The sequence below is a fragment of the Lathyrus oleraceus genome, chromosome 4 (assembly GCF_024323335.1).
Source record: "Lathyrus oleraceus cultivar Zhongwan6 chromosome 4, CAAS_Psat_ZW6_1.0, whole genome shotgun sequence".
NCBI classification, from domain to species: Eukaryota; Viridiplantae; Streptophyta; class Magnoliopsida; order Fabales; family Fabaceae; genus Lathyrus; species Lathyrus oleraceus.
This window is the reverse complement of record NC_066582.1, coordinates 346,828,962-346,837,188: the sequence shown is the minus strand read 5'-3', so window position 1 is coordinate 346,837,188 and position 8,227 is coordinate 346,828,962. Positions and strand designations below refer to the sequence as shown.

General features: G+C 40.0%; 1 non-coding gene across 1 annotated transcript; it reads right to left on the bottom strand.

The window, feature by feature from the left end:
* Nucleotides 1–1,746: 1,746 nt before the first annotated feature.
* On the bottom strand, nucleotides 1,747–1,853 carry LOC127077020 (small nucleolar RNA R71). Its single transcript, XR_007787009.1, has one exon. It is a non-coding gene; the product is annotated as a small nucleolar RNA R71 (small nucleolar RNA).
* Nucleotides 1,854–8,227: the final 6,374 nt, after the last annotated feature.

Here is an 8,227-nt window from a genome sequence, read left to right as displayed (position 1 = left end):
TGTACTCGAGTTTGGAGCACTTTGGAAGGAAGTTAATCCTGCCGCCATTTTCTTTTCCGCATTGCAATTTACTCAGCCCTCCGATTGGAGCAGGTTTTTATTACTCGCCTTTACTTTATTTATTTCCCGCACTCGCTTTACTTTATTTATTTCCCGCACTCTCCTTTACTTTATTTATTTCCCGCACTCGCCTTTACTTTATTTATTTCCCGCACTCGCTTTACTTTATTTATTTCCCGCACTCGCTTTACTTTATTTATTTTCCGCACTCGCTTTAAATTATTTATTTTCCGCACTCGCACTACTTTCATTTATTTTCCGCACTCGCTTTAAATTATTTACTTTCCGCACTCGCACTACTTTTATTTATTTTAATGCACTTTTACTTTACCATGTCTAGCTAAATTTATAAGGCTAGAATGTAAGGATCGTAATTAAACCAGTAATCCATACAATTGTTCGTAGAAACACTTAAAGGGCTATTTTAAATTTCAAATTAAGTTTTCCCGCACTTCAATTCCGTTGGGTAAGATCGAAAACCGTCCAACATCTTTTTAAACTTAATTGTTTTTAACTATTTCAAAAACAGCGAAAGCGCTTTGTCTAGTTCATTAGGAGTTTTTAACATCAAGAAGAAAAGAGATTTTGAAACTATTTTCGGATGCGTTTATAAGTTTAGAGTCTGGTTCGTAAGAACCTCTTTTGGTTAAGAAATCCAGGTTATAATACTTTTCAACTTAGTCAAGAGACTATATTTCTTAAAAATAGGTTTACTACTCTAACGCAATGCGCGCCTTTTTATAAGTGACAATAAGAGGGTTTGATTAGGGAGTACAACTCGGTTCTGAATACGCGAAAGCAACAGTTCCTGTTAAATTAGTTCTTTTCAAAGTAGGAAACATTGTCCATAAGTAGTTCTATTAGCAAGTACTTGGATTATCATTTAATTATGTGAATTACATTCGACCCTGTCTTTATTAATTAAATTTATTTTAAAACTTTACTTTTCAATTGCACACTACAAAAACACCTATTTTAATTGCCTTTGATAAACACCATAACAATAGATAACGATAGATTAACACTTGGTCTTTGTGGTTCGATAATCTTTTATATTACTCTGACGCGTTCGTACACTTGCGAACATCAAGATTTACAATGCATCAAGTTTTTGGCGCCGTTGCCGGGGAGCAATTTTGTCAAATTTCATTTTCCTGTTGTTATATCGTTTAGACTTAGGTTATTTCCCGCCGGTCGATGCGAAGAACTCGCAGCACCGGAAGTTTAAGCTTAGTAAACCCTCTGGCGGAACCTGAACGTTACGCTCGCGCACGTTTATTCTTTCATAGAATTAAGAGAGCTATGGCCGAAGATCAAAACCAAAGACCTCTTAAGGACTTCGCTCAACCATCTAACGAAGAACCTAGTTCTAGTATAGTAAACCCAATCATCCCAGCCAATAATTTTGAACTTAAACCATCCCTGTTGCAACTAGTGCAACAGAGACAATTCGCGGGTCTCGCTACCGAGAACCCAAACCAACATTTAAAAATATTTCTTCAATTAGCAGATACTTTAAAAACCAATGGAGCTTCTCCTGAGGCAATACGTTTAAGATTATTTCCTTTTTCCCTCAGAGATAAAGCCCTATCATGGTTAGATTCCCTTCCACCCAATTCTATTACAACTTGGGATAACCTTAGAAGAGTTTTTCTTGCTAGATATTTTCCCCCGAGTAAGACCGCCGTTCTTCGAAACCATATAACTAGATTTACCCAAAACCAAGGAGAATCGTTGTTCGAAGCTTGGGAGAGATATAAAGAGTTGTTACGAGCATTCCCACATCATGGCTTAGAAAATTGGTTAATCATTCAGACCTTCTATAATGGACTTCATTACAACACAAAGATGACCATCGACGCTGCCGCGGGCGGTGCTCTGATGAACAAACCTTACCCTGAAGCTAGTGCCCTCATCGAAGACATGGCTCAAAACCATCAATCATGGGGAGTCGAACGAGCGACAGTTGAGAAGAAGGAAGCCCAAGGAGGAGTGCATGAACTAAGCTCTATAGACATGATGCAAGCTAAAATGGACGCATTAGCCCTTAAGGTCGAGCATATGTACACGAACCCGAATACTGTAGCCGCAGTTTCGTCGGATTGTGAGATATGTGGAACCCAAGGACACCAATCCGCAGAATGCAGTCTATTAAACGAAACCCACTCCGAGCAAGTAAACTACACCCAAGGGAACCCATATTCGAATACCTATAACCCTGGATGGAGGAATCACCCTAACTTCTCCTATAAAAACAATAACCCTATTCAAAATAATGCACCTCCGACACCTAGTTATCAAGCCCCTAGATCAAATCAACCTATGCAACCTGTACCACCAAAGCCGAGCCTTGAGAAAATTATGGAAAATTTTATCACCGCTCAAACCCAACAAAACAAGGAGTTCATGAATCAAAACATTCATGTTAACGAATTGATTACTCAGTTAGGAACCAAGGTTGACCAAATAGTTACTCATACCAAGATGCTTGAAACCCAGATCTCTCAGGTAGCTTTAAACCAAGCCCCTCAGACTACACCTGGAGGACAATTCCCTGGACAACCTCAACAAAATCCGAGAGGACAAGCCAATGCCATTACCCTACGAAGTGGGAACGCTTATGATGAGCCACCAAACCCAAGACTAAGTGAACCCGAAACTTCTAAGGAATGTACCAAACCCCCGGACAAAGTAAAGGAACCAGAGGAATCTGAAAACCAGGAAGGTCGAGAGAAAGGAGAAGAACCTAAAGATAAAATTTACGTACCACCCCCGCCATATAAAAACCACCTATACCATATCCGCAAAGACTCAAACAAACCCAGATCAATAAACAGTACCAAGAAAGGAAAGTTGACATTTGAGGTAGGCGACGAGAAAATAGAATTTATACTTTCGAAATTTCTTATGGCACCTGTGATGGGAGGCTCGTGTTATGCCTTAGATATCATTGATGAATGTGTTAGAGAATTAGAACAAAGAGAAATTATAAAAACAATCAAGTTACCATCAACCCCCATAAAGGAAGATGATGACTTTAAAGAACCTTACATCGATGATAACCTTTACGAATGTTTATCCCTTACTCCAGATCCTATACCATGCCCTAAGAAACCAACCTTAGAACTTAAGGAGCTGCCTAAGAACCTGAGATATGAGTTCCTCGATGAAAAGATGAACCGTCCAGTTATAGTTAGTGCTACCTTGAGCCAAGAGGAAACGAACCAACTTTTAGACGTTTTACGAAGATATCCCTCAGCCTTAGGATATAATATATCTGACCTAAAAGGTATAAGCCCATCCGTATGCATGCATCGGATCTCGCTCGAAGAAGATTCAAAACCCTCTAGGGAGCATCAGAGAAGAATAAACCCTATAATGAGTGATGTTGTTAAGAAGGAAGTTCTTAAGTTGCTTGAGGCAGGTATAATCTACCAGATCTCGGATAGTAAGTGGGTGAGCCCTGTGCATGTAGTACCTAAAAAGGGAGGCATCACAGTCGTGCAAAACGATAAAGGCGAACACGTAGCAAAACGTTTAGAAGGAGGATGGCGGATGTGTATAGATTATAGAAAATTAAATAAAGCAACTAGGAAGGACCATTTCCCTTTACCATTTATATACCAGATGTTGGAGCGTCTAGCCAGACACTCTTACTTCTGCTATCTAGATGGATACTCTGGATTCTTCCAAATACCTATTCACCCAGAAGATCAAGAAAAAACTACCTTTACATGCCCCTGTGGAACTTTTGCCTACAGACGAATGCCTTTCGGCCTCTGTAACGCCCCAGCTACTTTCCAACGCTGCATGATGTCAATCTTTACAGATTACCTAGATGGTATCATGGAAGTGTTTATGGATGATTTCTCGGTTTGCGGATTCGATTTCCACAATTGCCTTGCTAACCTTGAGAAAATCCTGGAGAGATGCGTGGAGGTGAACCTCGTGCTAAATTGGGAAAAATGTCATTTCATGGTAACCGAAGGAATAGTTTTAGGACATATAGTTTCTGAAAAAGGTATAGAGGTAGATAAAGCTAAAATAAAAGTTATAGAAAACCTAAAACCACCAAAAACAATCAGAGAAGTCCGAAGCTTTCTTGGACACGCTGGATTCAACCGGCGTTTTATTAAGGACTTCTCCAAAATAAATAAACCGTTAACCGGACTTTTAATGAAAGATGTTGAATTCATTTTCGACGAAAAATGTAATGACGCATTTAATCTTTTAAAGCAAGCATTAATCTCTGCACCTATTATGAAACCGCCCGATTGGTCGGAACCTTTTGAGATAATGTGCGATGCTAGTGATTATGCAGTTGGAGCCGTTCTAGGACAAAGAAAAGATAAAAAGTTACATGCCATTTATTATGCCAGTAGAACCCTAGATGTTGCCCAACTTAATTACGCAACAACCGAAAAAGAATTACTCGTTGTAGTTTTCGCTATAGACAAATTTAGATCTTATCTAGTAGGAGCAAAAATTATTGTTTACACCGATCATGTTGCCATTCGTTACCTATTAAGTAAAAAAGATGCCAAGCCCAGGTTACTCCGATGGATTCTATTACTACAAGAGTTTGATTTAGATATAAGAGATAAAAAAGGCACTGAAAATGTAGTGGCTGATCACCTTTCTAGGCTAGAACATCTAAAACCTGAACTAGTACCCATAAACGATGATTTCGCCTATGATAGACTGATAGCTAAAGTAGAAACCATTGAAGACAATAACCTAGATCCGTTTGAGCATTCCCAAAATTCCTTAGCAATAAGTAACGTACCCTGGTATGCAGATTTCGTTAATTACCTAGTTGCTGATATAGTACCCGCTGATCTTGACTACCACCGCAAGAAGAAATTCTTCCACGATGTGAGAAACTTCTATTGGGACGAACCACTCCTTTTCAAAAGGGGTAAAGATGGCATCTTTCGCCGTTGCGTCCCAGAAGAAGAAGTAAATAATATTATCGAGCATTGTCATTCTGCACCTTATGGTGGACATGCGAGCATCTCTAAGACATACGCCAAGATTCTTCAAGCTGGCCTATTCTGGCCTACCATGTGGCGCGATGTCTATGCTAACATTGTCAAATGCGACAGATGCCAACGCACTGGAAACATTTCAAGACGTGATGAAATGCCTCTAAGAAACATTCAGGAAGTAGAACTCTTCGACGTATGGGGTATAGATTTCATGGGACCTTTTCCACCATCCTTAGGAAATAGGTATATCTTAGTAGCTGTAGACTATGTGTCTAAGTGGATTGAAGCTATAGCTGCACCCACGAACAACACTAGGGTAGTAATCAAATTATTTAGAAACTATATATTCCCTAGATTTGGAACACCACGTTTAGTCATAAGCGATGGAGGATCACACTTTATATCGAGAATATTTGACAAACTTTTAAGAAAATATGGAGTTAGGCATAGAGTAGCAACACCATACCATCCACAAACTAGTGGCCAAGTAGAAGTATCTAATAGGGAGATAAAACAGATCCTAGAGAAAACTGTTTCTATTTCTAGGAAAGACTAGTCTCAGAAGCTTCGAGAAGCATTATGGGCCTATAGAACCGCTTTCAAAACCCCTATAGGAACTACTCCTTACCAACTAGTTTATGGAAAATCTTGTCACTTACCATTCGAGTTAGAGCATAAGGCTTATTGGGCCATTAAAACTTTGAATTTAGACTACTTAGCCGCTGGAGAAAAGCGTATCCTATACATTCATAAATTAGAAGAACTTAGGCAATCTGCCTACGAAAATGAAAAAATATATAAAGAGAGGACAAAAGCCTATCATGACAAAAGAATAGTAAAGAAAAACTTCAATGTAGGCGATTCTGTTCTCCTTTTCAACACTAGGTTACGACTTTTCCCTGGAAAGCTACGTTCAAGATGGACTGGTCCCTTCGAAGTATCCAAGATTCTGAGATCCGGAGCCGTAGAAATCAAGAACGATACCTGTAGTCCATTCCTTGTAAATGGACAAAGACTGAAGCTCTACGAAGGAGGAGACATTCCAGCATACTACTCAAGCCACACCCTGATTGATCCACCGATTCATACTATTACAGGTGTATAAATTCTAACCGTCAAGCTAATGACGTTAAACAAGCGTTGCGTGGGAGGCAACCCATGATTTTTCTTTTCATCTTACTTTTTTTTCTCATTTATTTACATTTATTTTTATCTTTATTTTATTTTATCTTATTTTGCATTGAGACTAAAGTTTGAATGGTTTGTATTTTCAGGATCACTTTCCTAACTTTTACAGGATGCAGGGTTTTGATGACATGCATGTTGCCTATAGAGACAATGCTCAGAGGGAGCGCTACATTGCTTTATACCAACGCCCTATGGCACCCACACGTTACCCTGATCAGCATTGTATGGAGGCACTGGGTATCGAGCCTAGTATCTGATTCCTTAGCCACCAGCTCCACTGGGACGAATTTGCTGATGACTTGAGCAACACATATAGGAACCTGACTTTGGAGTTCCTGAGTTCATTCGACTACGACCCATATTCTGGACCAGATGGGTATGCTGCTTTCAGGCTCTTTGGAGTTGAGTACTCCTTCAGCCAGAAAGAGTTCGGTGACTTATAAGGTTTCCAGACTACTCCTGATGCTATCCTGGAGACACCTTTGGGATATTTCCTCGGTAAGGAAGTGGAAAAGTTTTGGAGTGATATATCAGGCGGCGGAAGCCAGGATCCATCTACACAGTTATCTTATGTCATACATAACCCAGCCTTCAGATATTTTCAGATGATATTAGCACATTCCTTCTTGGGAAGACAGGATGCAGAGACTCTATTGAGTGAAGAGGAGATCTTCCTATTATTTTGCGCATCCCAGTCTCGCCCAGTAACATGTGGGAACTTTTTATTGAATAATCTCAGCGGTATCTCTAGATCCACCGAAGGAGTCATCCATGTTGGTGGAATCATCATACAGATTGTTGTCGCTTTGGGTCTGTCTCGCAAGCTGTTGCATCTTCGGACCTACTATGGATACACTACCATGGACATCGATTTCTGTTTGACCAGAGGATTGATGAGGAGAGCCTCTTTCCACCCATGTCAGTTCCGATTGCTAGTCGACAGTGAGGCCATCCATTACTTCACATTGCCAGACCCTATGATGACCAGTGTGCATGATCCAGCGAATTGGAGTTATGCTCTAGAGGGCCAAGGAGAGACCGTTGAGGAGCCGAGATCGCCCCCAGTTGTTGAATACACACCTGCACCACCATCTCCCAGAATCATTGTTCTCTCTAATAATCATTCATTGCAGACACCCGACATACGCACCCAGATTGCTGAGTGCCGTAGAGAGATTGCAGCGCTTAGACTGGAAGTGGCGGACCTAACTTTACAGATTGGAGTGTCTGATCTCACCCATGCTACTGAAGCCGATTGTCTATATCAGGAGATCGCCGAGCTCAGGCAGGAGATAGTCGTGCTCCGTGAATCCACTCAGGCAGACGACCACCCTAATACCTGATCTCACCATTTCACTTTATTTCTCTTTCATATATTAATCGTATTTGCATTACTCATTTTACATTATCGCATTTGGATACTATATAAACTACTACCGTACATTAGTATTTCTATTTTTATCTATATATGTTTTATATTTATTTTATTTTGCATTTTAATTTTTTCAGTTATTTATTTATATTTATATTTAATTTTTGTTTTTGTTTTTGTTTCAGTTTCACTTTTTATTTTCGTTTTTACTTTTATAAAATTATGCAAGTCAAAGAAAATAGGAGAATCACAAGACAAATGCTATCCAGACCCCCTCAAAGCCAAAAGACAAGCGAAGCCCAAACCAAAGGACCAAAATCTGGCCCAGCCGGATTTTGCCTTGTGGCGCCCGCCATAGGACCTGTGGCGCCCGCCACAGCGTCTGTAAATGGTCGGGGCAGACCCCTCTTCTTCACCATTTTTGCAACTTACAACCTTCAAAACCCATTTTTTCACCTTGGAAAAAAGCCCTTGAACCCACAAAAAGCTCATACTTTCCTAACCATCATACCACACAAATCATTAATCCACTTTCCGTTTTTGATTTCATCCGCCGGATTTTGTAAAAATCCAACCTTTTCACCAACCACTTCATCTTCTTCATCCACATTTCAAGAGC